The following is a 14612-nucleotide window of genomic DNA, read 5'->3' as shown; positions in this document are numbered from 1 at the left end:
TTTACACCACAAAAACTTGAAATTGGAAAGTAACCCACTATGTCCCCCTTAAGAAGTACAATATCTATAATGTTGGAATTGATGCATCTATAACAACATGAGAAAAAAGAATATTTGAGTAGAAAGATCAATTCTCTACCTTTCCAACCATGTAAAAAGTGCAGAATTTATAAACTATATTGGTTGAGAGTCATACTTGACATAATGCCTTGATGATAATAAAAAAGGTCTACAATAGTTAAAAAGCAGTTAATGTGGTGCAGAACAGTCAAACAGACTAATCTGCCAAGCTCAAAAGCAACAACAAATCTCTACAACAGATAAAAAGAAGTTAATTTGGTTCTGAACATTGGAGGAATCAGACAAGCTAATCACAAAATGTACTTACAACAAGGTAGGTAAAGTTTTGAAATAAAGGACTATTCCCTCAATTTAACATAGGACCCTTCAGACAGTTGCTTTTCAAAGACAAAATGTATCAAGTAGTATTTAAATTTGGGAAAAGATCATCCAAATGCTAATTTAAAAAGATGCTAGTTAGATAGACAAAATAATCGCTTGGAACGTATTAACTTTAGGAGTATTTCTGGTCACTTGACAGAAGTGTTTCATCATATTCCACTTCACATGACATATATAACTGAAAAAAGAGCATGATCAGATGTGTATGCTGTATTGTCTTGGGAACAATCTTTTATGTCCTACGTTTACTCCACAAAAACTTGAAATTGGAAAGTAACTCACTATGTCCCCCTTAAAAAATACAATATCTATAATGTTGGAATTCATGCATCTATAACAACATGAGAAAGAAGACTATTTGAGTAGAAAGATCAATTCTATACCTTTGCAACCATGTGTCAAATGTCTATAACATATAAAAAGAAGGTAATTTGGTTCTGAACAATCGAAAAATCAGACGAGCTAATCTCAAAATGTAGTCCCTGCAATTAATGCAAAGCTTTGAAATAAAGGACTGTTCTCTCAATTTCTTCATGAAAAAGCTTTTGCTTTGATTTATTAATGATAATTAGTCTGGCTGGTTTTAAACTATAATCATGAGCTCCAGTCAGAATGGCCGAGCGGTCTAAGGCGCCAGACTCAAGAGGCTCATTCTTCCCTATAGTGGAGCTTTCTGGTCTCCAAATGGAGGCGTGGGTTCAAATCCCACTTCTGACAGTTGCTTTTCAAAGACAAAATGTATCAAGTAGTATTTAAATTTGCGAAAAGATCATCCAAATGCTCCTTAAAGAAGATGCTAGTTGGATAGACAAAATAATCTCTTGGAACATATTAATTTTAGGAGTATTTCTGGTCACTTGACAGAAGTGTTTCATCATATTCCACTTCTTCACATGACATATATAACTGAAAAAAGAGCATGATCACATGTGTATGCTGTATTGTCTTGGGAACAATCTTTTAAGGATTACGTTAACACCACAAAAAAAATTATGTTCCCGAGAAAAAATACAATATCTATAATGTTGGAATTGATGCATCTATAACGACATGAGAAAGAAGATGCTAGTTAGAAAGACAAAAAAATCTCTTGGAATGTATTAACTTCATGAGTATTTAGAGTCACTAGAGAGAGGTGTGTAATCACATAGCACTTCTTCACATGACATTTATGAGTGAGAAAATAACATGATCAGATTTGTATGCTGTATTGTCTTGGGAACAATCTTTTATGCCCTATGTTTACACCACAAAAACTTGAAATTGGAAAGTAACTCACTATGTCCCCCTTAAGAAGTACAATATCTATAATGTTGGAATTGATGCATTAATAACTACATGAGAAAAAGAATATTTGAGTAGAAAGATCAATTCTCTACCTTTCCAAGCATGTAACACGTGTAGAATTTATAAACTATACTGGTTGACAGACATATTTGACATAATGCCTTGATGATAATAAAAAAGGTCTACAATAGTTAAAAAGCAGTAAATGTGGTGCAGAACAGTCAAACAGACTAATCTGCCAAGCTCAAAAGCAACAACAAATCTCTACAACAGATAAAAAGAAGTTAATTTGGTTCTGAACATTGGAGGAATCAGACGAGCTAATCTCAAAATGTACTTACAAGAAGGTATGTAAAGTTTTGAAATAAAGGACTATTCTCTCAATTTAACATAGGACCCTTCAGACAGTTGCTTTTCAAAGACAAAATGTATCAAGTAGTATTTAAATTTGGGAAAAGATCATCCAAATGCTACTTAAAGAAGATGCTAGTTAGATACACAAAATAATCGCTTGGAACATATTAACTTTAGGAGTATTTCTGGTCACTTGACAGAGGTGTTTCATCATATTCCACTTCTTCACATGACATATATAACTGAAAAAAGAGCATGATCAGATGTGTATGCTGTATTGTCTTGGGAACAATCTTTTAAGGATTACGTTAACACCACAAAAAAAATTATGTTCCCCAGAAAAAATACAATATCTATAATGTTGGAATTGATGCATCTATAACGACATGAGAAAGAAGATGCTAGTTAGAAAAACAAAAAAATCTCTTGGAATGTATTAACTTCATGAGTATTTAGAGTCACTAGAGAGAGGTGTGTAATCACATAGCACTTCTTCACATGACATTTATGAGTGAGAAAATAACATGATCAGATTTGTATGCTGTATTGTCTTGGGAACAATTTTTTATGTCCTACGTTTACACCACAAAAACTTGAAATTGGAAAGTAACCCACTATGTCCCCCTTAAGAAGTACAATATCTATAATGTTGGAATTGATGCATCTATAACAACATGAGAAAAAAGAATATTTGAGTAGAAAGATCAATTCTCTACCTTTCCAACCATGTAAAAAGTGCAGAATTTATAAACTATATTGGTTGAGAGTCATACTTGACATAATGCCTTGATGATAATAAAAAAGGTCTACAATAGTTAAAAAGTAGTTAATGTGGTGCAGAACAGTCAAACAGACTAATCTGCCAAGCTCAAAAGCAACAACAAATCTCTACAACAGATAAAAAGAAGTTAATTTGGTTCTGAACATTGGAGGAATCAGACAAGCTAATCACAAAATGTACTTACAACAAGGTAGGTAAAGTTTTGAAATAAAGGACTATTCCCTCAATTTAACATAGGACCCTTCAGACAGTTGCTTTTCAAAGACAAAATGTATCAAGTAGTATTTAAATTTGGGAAAAGATCATCCAAATGCTAATTTAAAAAGATGCTAGTTAGATAGACAAAATAATCGCTTGGAACGTATTAACTTTAGGAGTATTTCTGGTCACTTGACAGAAGTGTTTCATCATATTCCACTTCACATGACATATATAACTGAAAAAAGAGCATGATCAGATGTGTATGCTGTATTGTCTTGGGAACAATCTTTTATGTCCTACGTTTACTCCACAAAAACTTGAAATTGGAAAGTAACTCACTATGTCCCCCTTAAAAAATACAATATCTATAATGTTGGAATTCATGCATCTATAACAACATGAGAAAGAAGACTATTTGAGTAGAAAGATCAATTCTATACCTTTGCAACCATGTGTCAAATGTCTATAACATATAAAAAGAAGGTAATTTGGTTCTGAACAATCGAAAAATCAGACGAGCTAATCTCAAAATGTAGTCCCTGCAATTAATGCAAAGCTTTGAAATAAAGGACTGTTCTCTCAATTTCTTCATGAAAAAGCTTTTGCTTTGATTTATTAATGATAATTAGTCTGGCTGGTTTTAAACTATAATCATGAGCTCCAGTCAGAATGGCCGAGCGGTCTAAGGCGCCAGACTCAAGAGGATCATTCTTCCCTATAGTGGAGCTTTCTGGTCTCCAAATGGAGGTGTGGGTTCAAATCCCACTTCTGACAGTTGCTTTTCAAAGACAAAATGTATCAAGTAGTATTTAAATTTGCGAAAAGATCATCCAAATGCTCCTTAAAGAAGATGCTAGTTGGATAGACAAAATAATCTCTTGGAACGTATTAATTTTAGGAGTATTTCTGGTCACTTGACAGAAGTGTTTCATCATATTCCACTTCTTCACATGACATATAACTGAAAAAAGAGCATGATCACATGTGTATGCTGTATTGTCTTGGGAACAATCTTTTAAGGATTACGTTAACACCACAAAAAAAATTATGTTCCCGAGAAAAAATACAATATCTATAATGTTGGAATTGATGCATCTATAACGACATGAGAAAGAAGATGCTAGTTAGAAAGACAAAAAAATCTCTTGGAATGTATTAACTTCATGAGTATTTAGAGTCACTAGAGAGAGGTGTGTAATCACATAGCACTTCTTCACATGACATTTATGAGTGAGAAAATAACATGATCAGATTTGTATGCTGTATTGTCTTGGGAACAATCTTTTATGCCCTATGTTTACACCACAAAAACTTGAAATTGGAAAGTAACTCACTATGTCCCCCTTAAGAAGTACAATATCTATAATGTTGGAATTGATGCATTAATAACTACATGAGAAAAAGAATATTTGAGTAGAAAGATCAATTCTCTACCTTTCCAAGCATGTAACACGTGTAGAATTTATAAACTATACTGGTTGACAGACATATTTGACATAATGCCTTGATGATAATAAAAAAGGTCTACAATAGTTAAAAAGCAGTAAATGTGGTGCAGAACAGTCAAACAGACTAATCTGCCAAGCTCAAAAGCAACAACAAATCTCTACAACAGATAAAAAGAAGTTAATTTGGTTCTGAACATTGGAGGAATCAGACGAGCTAATCTCAAAATGTACTTACAAGAAGGTATGTAAAGTTTTGAAATAAAGGACTATTCTCTCAATTTAACATAGGACCCTTCAGACAGTTGCTTTTCAAAGACAAAATGTATCAAGTAGTATTTAAATTTGGGAAAAGATCATCCAAATGCTACTTAAAGAAGATGCTAGTTAGATACACAAAATAATCGCTTGGAACATATTAACTTTAGGAGTATTTCTGGTCACTTGACAGAGGTGTTTCATCATATTCCACTTCTTCACATGACATATATAACTGAAAAAAGAGCATGATCAGATGTGTATGCTGTATTGTCTTGGGAACAATCTTTTAAGGATTACGTTAACACCACAAAAAAAATTATGTTCCCCAGAAAAAATACAATATCTATAATGTTGGAATTGATGCATCTATAACGACATGAGAAAGAAGATGCTAGTTAGAAAAACAAAAAAATCTCTTGGAATGTATTAACTTCATGAGTATTTAGAGTCACTAGAGAGAGGTGTGTAATCACATAGCACTTCTTCACATGACATTTATGAGTGAGAAAATAACATGATCAGATTTGTATGCTGTATTGTCTTGGGAACAATTTTTTATGTCCTACGTTTACACCACAAAAACTTGAAATTGGAAAGTAACCCACTATGTCCCCCTTAAGAAGTACAATATATATAATGTTGGAATTGATGCATCTATAACAACATGAGAAAAAAGAATATTTGAGTAGAAAGATCAATTCTCTACCTTTCCAACCATGTAAAAAGTGCAGAATTTATAAACTATATTGGTTGAGAGTCATACTTGACATAATGCCTTGATGATAATAAAAAAGGTCTACAATAGTTAAAAAGCAGTTAATGTGGTGCAGAACAGTCAAACAGACTAATCTGCCAAGCTCAAAAGCAACAACAAATCTCTACAACAGATAAAAAGAAGTTAATTTGGTTCTGAACATTGGAGGAATCAGACAAGCTAATCTCAAAATGTACTTACAACAAGGTAGGTAAAGTTTTGAAATAAAGGACTATTCCCTCAATTTAACATAGGACCCTTCAGACAGTTGCTTTTCAAAGACAAAATGTATCAAGTAGTATTTAAATTTGGGAAAAGATCATCCAAATGCTAATTTAAAAAGATGCTAGTTAGATAGACAAAATAATCGCTTGGAACGTATTAACTTTAGGAGTATTTCTGGTCACTTGACAGAGGTGTTTCATCATATTCCACTTCACATGACATATATAACTGAAAAAAGAGCATGATCAGATGTGTATGCTGTATTGTCTTGGGAACAATCTTTTATGTCCTACGTTTACACCACAAAAACTTGAAATTGGAAAGTAACTCACTATGTCCCCCTTAAAAAATACAATATCTATAATGTTGGAATTCATGCATCTATAACAACATGAGAAAGAAGACTATTTGAGTAGAAAGATCAATTCTATACCTTTGCAACCATGTGTCAAATGTCTATAACATATAAAAAGAAGGTAATTTGGTTCTGAACAATCGAAAAATCAGACGAGCTAATCTCAAAATGTAGTCCCTGCAATTAATGCAAAGCTTTGAAATAAAGGACTGTTCTCTCAATTTCTTCATGAAAAAGCTTTTGCTTTGATTTATTAATGATAATTAGTCTGGCTGGTTTTAAACTATAATCATGAGCTCCAGTCAGAATGGCCGAGCGGTCTAAGGCGCCAGACTCAAGAGGATCATTCTTCCCTATAGTGGAGCTTTCTGGTCTCCAAATGGAGGTGTGGGTTCAAATCCCACTTCTGACAGTTGCTTTTCAAAGACAAAATGTATCAAGTAGTATTTAAATTTGCGAAAAGATCATCCAAATGCTCCTTAAAGAAGATGCTAGTTGGATAGACAAAATAATCTCTTGGAACGTATTAATTTTAGGAGTATTTCTGGTCACTTGACAGAAGTGTTTCATCATATTCCACTTCTTCATATGACATATATAACTGAAAAAAGAGCATGATCACATGTGTATGCTGTATTGTCTTGGGAACAATCTTTTAAGGATTACGTTAACACCACAAAAAAAAGTATGTTCCCGAGAAAAAATACAATATCTATAATGTTGGAATTGATGCATCTATAATGACATGAGAAAGAAGATGCTAGTTAGAAAGACAAAAAAATCTCTTGGAATGTATTAACTTCATGAGTATTTAGAGTCACTAGAGAGAGGTGTGTAATCACATAGCACTTCTTCACATGACATTTATGAGTGAGAAAATAACATGATCAGATTTGTATGCTGTATTGTCTTGGGAACAATCTTTTATGCCCTATGTTTACACCACAAAAACTTGAAATTGGAAAGTAACTCACTATGTCCCCCTTAAGAAGTACAATATCTATAATGTTGGAATTGATGCATCTATAACAACATGAGAAAAAAGAATATTTGAGTAGAAAGATCAATTCTCTACCTTTCCAACCATGTAAAAAGTGCAGAATTTATAAACTATATTGGTTGAGAGTCATACTTGACATAATGCCTTGATGATAATAAAAAAGGTCTACAATAGTTAAAAAGCAGTTAATGTGGTGCAGAACAGTCAAACAGACTAATCTGCCAAGCTCAAAAGCAACAACAAATCTCTACAACAGATAAAAAGAAGTTAATTTGGTTCTGAACATTGGAGGAATCAGACAAGCTAATCTCAAAATGTACTTACAACAAGGTAGGTAAAGTTTTGAAATAAAGGACTATTCCCTCAATTTAACATAGGACCCTTCAGACAGTTGCTTTTCAAAGACAAAATGTATCAAGTAGTATTTAAATTTGGGAAAAGATCATCCAAATGCTAATTTAAAAAGATGCTAGTTAGATAGACAAAATAATCGCTTGGAACGTATTAACTTTAGGAGTATTTCTGGTCACTTGACAGAGGTGTTTCATCATATTCCACTTCACATGACATATATAACTGAAAAAAGAGCATGATCAGATGTGTATGCTGTATTGTCTTGGGAACAATCTTTTATGTCCTACGTTTACACCACAAAAACTTGAAATTGGAAAGTAACTCACTATGTCCCCCTTAAAAAATACAATATCTATAATGTTGGAATTCATGCATCTATAACAACATGAGAAAGAAGACTATTTGAGTAGAAAGATCAATTCTATACCTTTGCAACCATGTGTCAAATGTCTATAACATATAAAAAGAAGGTAATTTGGTTCTGAACAATCGAAAAATCAGACGAGCTAATCTCAAAATGTAGTCCCTGCAATTAATGCAAAGCTTTGAAATAAAGGACTGTTCTCTCAATTTCTTCATGAAAAAGCTTTTGCTTTGATTTATTAATGATAATTAGTCTGGCTGGCTTTAAACTATAATCATGAGCTCCAGTCAGAATGGCCGAGTGGTCTAAGGCGCCAGACTCAAGAGGATCATTCTTCCCTATAGTGGAGCTTTCTGGTCTCCAAATGGAGGCGTGGGTTCAAATCCCACTTCTGACAGTTGCTTTTCAAAGACAAAATGTATCAAGTAGTATTTAAATTTGCGAAAAGATCATCCAAATGCTCCTTAAAGAAGATGCTAGTTGGATAGACAAAATAATCTCTTGGAACGTATTAATTTTAGGAGTATTTCTGGTCACTTGACAGAAGTGTTTCATCATATTCCACTTCTTCACATGACATATATAACTGAAAAAAGAGCATGATCACATGTGTATGCTGTATTGTCTTGGGAACAATCTTTTAAGGATTACGTTAACACCACAAAAAAAATTATGTTCCCGAGAAAAAATACAATATCTATAATGTTGGAATTGATGCATCTATAACGACATGAGAAAGAAGATGCTAGTTAGAAAGACAAAAAAATCTCTTGGAATGTATTAACTTCATGAGTATTTAGAGTCACTAGAGAGAGGTGTGTAATCACATAGCACTTCTTCACATGACATTTATGAGTGAGAAAATAACATGATCAGATTTGTATGCTGTATTGTCTTGGGAACAATCTTTTATGCCCTATGTTTACACCACAAAAACTTGAAATTGGAAAGTAACTCACTATGTCCCCCTTAAGAAGTACAATATCTATAATGTTGGAATTGATGCATTAATAACTACATGAGAAAAAGAATATTTGAGTAGAAAGATCAATTCTCTACCTTTCCAAGCATGTAACACGTGTAGAATTTATAAACTATACTGGTTGACAGACATATTTGACATAATGCCTTGATGATAATAAAAAAGGTCTACAATAGTTAAAAAGCAGTAAATGTGGTGCAGAACAGTCAAACAGACTAATCTGCCAAGCTCAAAAGCAACAACAAATCTCTACAACAGATAAAAAGAAGTTAATTTGGTTCTGAACATTGGAGGAATCAGACGAGCTAATCTCAAAATGTACTTACAAGAAGGTATGTAAAGTTTTGAAATAAAGGACTATTCTCTCAATTTAACATAGGACCCTTCAGACAGTTGCTTTTCAAAGACAAAATGTATCAAGTAGTATTTAAATTTGGGAAAAGATCATCCAAATGCTACTTAAAGAAGATGCTAGTTAGATACACAAAATAATCGCTTGGAACATATTAACTTTAGGAGTATTTCTGGTCACTTGACAGAGGTGTTTCATCATATTCCACTTCTTCACATGACATATATAACTGAAAAAAGAGCATGATCAGATGTGTATGCTGTATTGTCTTGGGAACAATCTTTTAAGGATTACGTTAACACCACAAAAAAAATTATGTTCCCCAGAAAAAATACAATATCTATAATGTTGGAATTGATGCATCTATAACGACATGAGAAAGAAGATGCTAGTTAGAAAAACAAAAAAATCTCTTGGAATGTATTAACTTCATGAGTATTTAGAGTCACTAGAGAGAGGTGTGTAATCACATAGCACTTCTTCACATGACATTTATGAGTGAGAAAATAACATGATCAGATTTGTATGCTGTATTGTCTTGGGAACAATTTTTTATGTCCTACGTTTACACCACAAAAACTTGAAATTGGAAAGTAACCCACTATGTCCCCCTTAAGAAGTACAATATCTATAATGTTGGAATTGATGCATCTATAACAACATGAGAAAAAAGAATATTTGAGTAGAAAGATCAATTCTCTACCTTTCCAACCATGTAAAAAGTGCAGAATTTATAAACTATATTGGTTGAGAGTCATACTTGACATAATGCCTTGATGATAATAAAAAAGGTCTACAATAGTTAAAAAGCAGTTAATGTGGTGCAGAACAGTCAAACAGACTAATCTGCCAAGCTCAAAAGCAACAACAAATCTCTACAACAGATAAAAAGAAGTTAATTTGGTTCTGAACATTGGAGGAATCAGACAAGCTAATCTCAAAATGTACTTACAACAAGGTAGGTAAAGTTTTGAAATAAAGGACTATTCCCTCAATTTAACATAGGACCCTTCAGACAGTTGCTTTTCAAAGACAAAATGTATCAAGTAGTATTTAAATTTGGGAAAAGATCATCCAAATGCTAATTTAAAAAGATGCTAGTTAGATAGACAAAATAATCGCTTGGAACGTATTAACTTTAGGAGTATTTCTGGTCACTTGACAGAGGTGTTTCATCATATTCCACTTCACATGACATATATAACTGAAAAAAGAGCATGATCAGATGTGTATGCTGTATTGTCTTGGGAACAATCTTTTATGTCCTACGTTTACACCACAAAAACTTGAAATTGGAAAGTAACTCACTATGTCCCCCTTAAAAAATACAATATCTATAATGTTGGAATTCATGCATCTATAACAACATGAGAAAGAAGACTATTTGAGTAGAAAGATCAATTCTATACCTTTGCAACCATGTGTCAAATGTCTATAACATATAAAAAGAAGGTAATTTGGTTCTGAACAATCGAAAAATCAGACGAGCTAATCTCAAAATGTAGTCCCTGCAATTAATGCAAAGCTTTGAAATAAAGGACTGTTCTCTCAATTTCTTCATGAAAAAGCTTTTGCTTTGATTTATTAATGATAATTAGTCTGGCTGGTTTTAAACTATAATCATGAGCTCCAGTCAGAATGGCCGAGCGGTCTAAGGCGCCAGACTCAAGAGGATCATTCTTCCCTATAGTGGAGCTTTCTGGTCTCCAAATGGAGGTGTGGGTTCAAATCCCACTTCTGACAGTTGCTTTTCAAAGACAAAATGTATCAAGTAGTATTTAAATTTGCGAAAAGATCATCCAAATGCTCCTTAAAGAAGATGCTAGTTGGATAGACAAAATAATCTCTTGGAACGTATTAATTTTAGGAGTATTTCTGGTCACTTGACAGAAGTGTTTCATCATATTCCACTTCTTCACATGACATATAACTGAAAAAAGAGCATGATCACATGTGTATGCTGTATTGTCTTGGGAACAATCTTTTAAGGATTACGTTAACACCACAAAAAAAATTATGTTCCCGAGAAAAAATACAATATCTATAATGTTGGAATTGATGCATCTATAACGACATGAGAAAGAAGATGCTAGTTAGAAAGACAAAAAAATCTCTTGGAATGTATTAACTTCATGAGTATTTAGAGTCACTAGAGAGAGGTGTGTAATCACATAGCACTTCTTCACATGACATTTATGAGTGAGAAAATAACATGATCAGATTTGTATGCTGTATTGTCTTGGGAACAATCTTTTATGCCCTATGTTTACACCACAAAAACTTGAAATTGGAAAGTAACTCACTATGTCCCCCTTAAGAAGTACAATATCTATAATGTTGGAATTGATGCATTAATAACTACATGAGAAAAAGAATATTTGAGTAGAAAGATCAATTCTCTACCTTTCCAAGCATGTAACACGTGTAGAATTTATAAACTATACTGGTTGACAGACATATTTGACATAATGCCTTGATGATAATAAAAAAGGTCTACAATAGTTAAAAAGCAGTAAATGTGGTGCAGAACAGTCAAACAGACTAATCTGCCAAGCTCAAAAGCAACAACAAATCTCTACAACAGATAAAAAGAAGTTAATTTGGTTCTGAACATTGGAGGAATCAGACGAGCTAATCTCAAAATGTACTTACAAGAAGGTATGTAAAGTTTTGAAATAAAGGACTATTCTCTCAATTTAACATAGGACCCTTCAGACAGTTGCTTTTCAAAGACAAAATGTATCAAGTAGTATTTAAATTTGGGAAAAGATCATCCAAATGCTACTTAAAGAAGATGCTAGTTAGATACACAAAATAATCGCTTGGAACATATTAACTTTAGGAGTATTTCTGGTCACTTGACAGAGGTGTTTCATCATATTCCACTTCTTCACATGACATATATAACTGAAAAAAGAGCATGATCAGATGTGTATGCTGTATTGTCTTGGGAACAATCTTTTAAGGATTACGTTAACACCACAAAAAAAATTATGTTCCCCAGAAAAAATACAATATCTATAATGTTGGAATTGATGCATCTATAACGACATGAGAAAGAAGATGCTAGTTAGAAAAACAAAAAAATCTCTTGGAATGTATTAACTTCATGAGTATTTAGAGTCACTAGAGAGAGGTGTGTAATCACATAGCACTTCTTCACATGACATTTATGAGTGAGAAAATAACATGATCAGATTTGTATGCTGTATTGTCTTGGGAACAATTTTTTATGTCCTACGTTTACACCACAAAAACTTGAAATTGGAAAGTAACCCACTATGTCCCCCTTAAGAAGTACAATATATATAATGTTGGAATTGATGCATCTATAACAACATGAGAAAAAAGAATATTTGAGTAGAAAGATCAATTCTCTACCTTTCCAACCATGTAAAAAGTGCAGAATTTATAAACTATATTGGTTGAGAGTCATACTTGACATAATGCCTTGATGATAATAAAAAAGGTCTACAATAGTTAAAAAGCAGTTAATGTGGTGCAGAACAGTCAAACAGACTAATCTGCCAAGCTCAAAAGCAACAACAAATCTCTACAACAGATAAAAAGAAGTTAATTTGGTTCTGAACATTGGAGGAATCAGACAAGCTAATCTCAAAATGTACTTACAACAAGGTAGGTAAAGTTTTGAAATAAAGGACTATTCCCTCAATTTAACATAGGACCCTTCAGACAGTTGCTTTTCAAAGACAAAATGTATCAAGTAGTATTTAAATTTGGGAAAAGATCATCCAAATGCTAATTTAAAAAGATGCTAGTTAGATAGACAAAATAATCGCTTGGAACGTATTAACTTTAGGAGTATTTCTGGTCACTTGACAGAGGTGTTTCATCATATTCCACTTCACATGACATATATAACTGAAAAAAGAGCATGATCAGATGTGTATGCTGTATTGTCTTGGGAACAATCTTTTATGTCCTACGTTTACACCACAAAAACTTGAAATTGGAAAGTAACTCACTATGTCCCCCTTAAAAAATACAATATCTATAATGTTGGAATTCATGCATCTATAACAACATGAGAAAGAAGACTATTTGAGTAGAAAGATCAATTCTATACCTTTGCAACCATGTGTCAAATGTCTATAACATATAAAAAGAAGGTAATTTGGTTCTGAACAATCGAAAAATCAGACGAGCTAATCTCAAAATGTAGTCCCTGCAATTAATGCAAAGCTTTGAAATAAAGGACTGTTCTCTCAATTTCTTCATGAAAAAGCTTTTGCTTTGATTTATTAATGATAATTAGTCTGGCTGGTTTTAAACTATAATCATGAGCTCCAGTCAGAATGGCCGAGCGGTCTAAGGCGCCAGACTCAAGAGGATCATTCTTCCCTATAGTGGAGCTTTCTGGTCTCCAAATGGAGGTGTGGGTTCAAATCCCACTTCTGACAGTTGCTTTTCAAAGACAAAATGTATCAAGTAGTATTTAAATTTGCGAAAAGATCATCCAAATGCTCCTTAAAGAAGATGCTAGTTGGATAGACAAAATAATCTCTTGGAACGTATTAATTTTAGGAGTATTTCTGGTCACTTGACAGAAGTGTTTCATCATATTCCACTTCTTCATATGACATATATAACTGAAAAAAGAGCATGATCACATGTGTATGCTGTATTGTCTTGGGAACAATCTTTTAAGGATTACGTTAACACCACAAAAAAAAGTATGTTCCCGAGAAAAAATACAATATCTATAATGTTGGAATTGATGCATCTATAATGACATGAGAAAGAAGATGCTAGTTAGAAAGACAAAAAAATCTCTTGGAATGTATTAACTTCATGAGTATTTAGAGTCACTAGAGAGAGGTGTGTAATCACATAGCACTTCTTCACATGACATTTATGAGTGAGAAAATAACATGATCAGATTTGTATGCTGTATTGTCTTGGGAACAATCTTTTATGCCCTATGTTTACACCACAAAAACTTGAAATTGGAAAGTAACTCACTATGTCCCCCTTAAGAAGTACAATATCTATAATGTTGGAATTGATGCATCTATAACAACATGAGAAAAAAGAATATTTGAGTAGAAAGATCAATTCTCTACCTTTCCAACCATGTAAAAAGTGCAGAATTTATAAACTATATTGGTTGAGAGTCATACTTGACATAATGCCTTGATGATAATAAAAAAGGTCTACAATAGTTAAAAAGCAGTTAATGTGGTGCAGAACAGTCAAACAGACTAATCTGCCAAGCTCAAAAGCAACAACAAATCTCTACAACAGATAAAAAGAAGTTAATTTGGTTCTGAACATTGGAGGAATCAGACAAGCTAATCTCAAAATGTACTTACAACAAGGTAGGTAAAGTTTTGAAATAAAGGACTATTCCCTCAATTTAACATAGGACCCTTCAGACAGTTGCTTTTCAAAGACAAAATGTATCAAGTAGTATT

General features: G+C 32.9%; 6 non-coding genes across 6 annotated transcripts; all 6 read left to right on the top strand.

Moving 5' to 3' along the window:
- The first annotated feature begins 1068 nt into the window (after nt 1-1068).
- trnal-caa (transfer RNA leucine (anticodon CAA)) lies at nt 1069-1179 on the top strand. The gene is made up of 2 exons: nt 1069-1106; nt 1134-1179. It is a non-coding gene; the product is annotated as a tRNA-Leu (tRNA).
- Nucleotides 1180-3748: 2569 nt separating this feature from the next.
- trnal-caa (transfer RNA leucine (anticodon CAA)) lies at nt 3749-3859 on the top strand. Its single transcript has 2 exons — nt 3749-3786; nt 3814-3859. It is a non-coding gene; the product is annotated as a tRNA-Leu (tRNA).
- A 2567-nt stretch (nt 3860-6426) lies between these two features.
- trnal-caa (transfer RNA leucine (anticodon CAA)) lies at nt 6427-6537 on the top strand. Its single transcript has 2 exons — nt 6427-6464; nt 6492-6537. It is a non-coding gene; the product is annotated as a tRNA-Leu (tRNA).
- Nucleotides 6538-8129: 1592 nt separating this feature from the next.
- trnal-caa (transfer RNA leucine (anticodon CAA)) lies at nt 8130-8240 on the top strand. The gene is made up of 2 exons: nt 8130-8167; nt 8195-8240. It is a non-coding gene; the product is annotated as a tRNA-Leu (tRNA).
- A 2569-nt stretch (nt 8241-10809) lies between these two features.
- trnal-caa (transfer RNA leucine (anticodon CAA)) lies at nt 10810-10920 on the top strand. The gene is made up of 2 exons: nt 10810-10847; nt 10875-10920. It is a non-coding gene; the product is annotated as a tRNA-Leu (tRNA).
- A 2567-nt stretch (nt 10921-13487) lies between these two features.
- On the top strand, nt 13488-13598 carry trnal-caa (transfer RNA leucine (anticodon CAA)). The gene is made up of 2 exons: nt 13488-13525; nt 13553-13598. It is a non-coding gene; the product is annotated as a tRNA-Leu (tRNA).
- Nucleotides 13599-14612: the final 1014 nt, after the last annotated feature.

The sequence above is a fragment of the Electrophorus electricus genome, chromosome 15 (genome assembly GCF_041902795.1).
Source record: "Electrophorus electricus isolate QZ-2024a chromosome 15, ASM4190279v1, whole genome shotgun sequence".
NCBI lineage: Eukaryota > Metazoa > Chordata > Actinopteri > Gymnotiformes > Gymnotidae > Electrophorus > Electrophorus electricus.
Note: the sequence above shows the minus strand (reverse complement) of the source record. Positions and strands in the feature narration are given on the sequence as shown.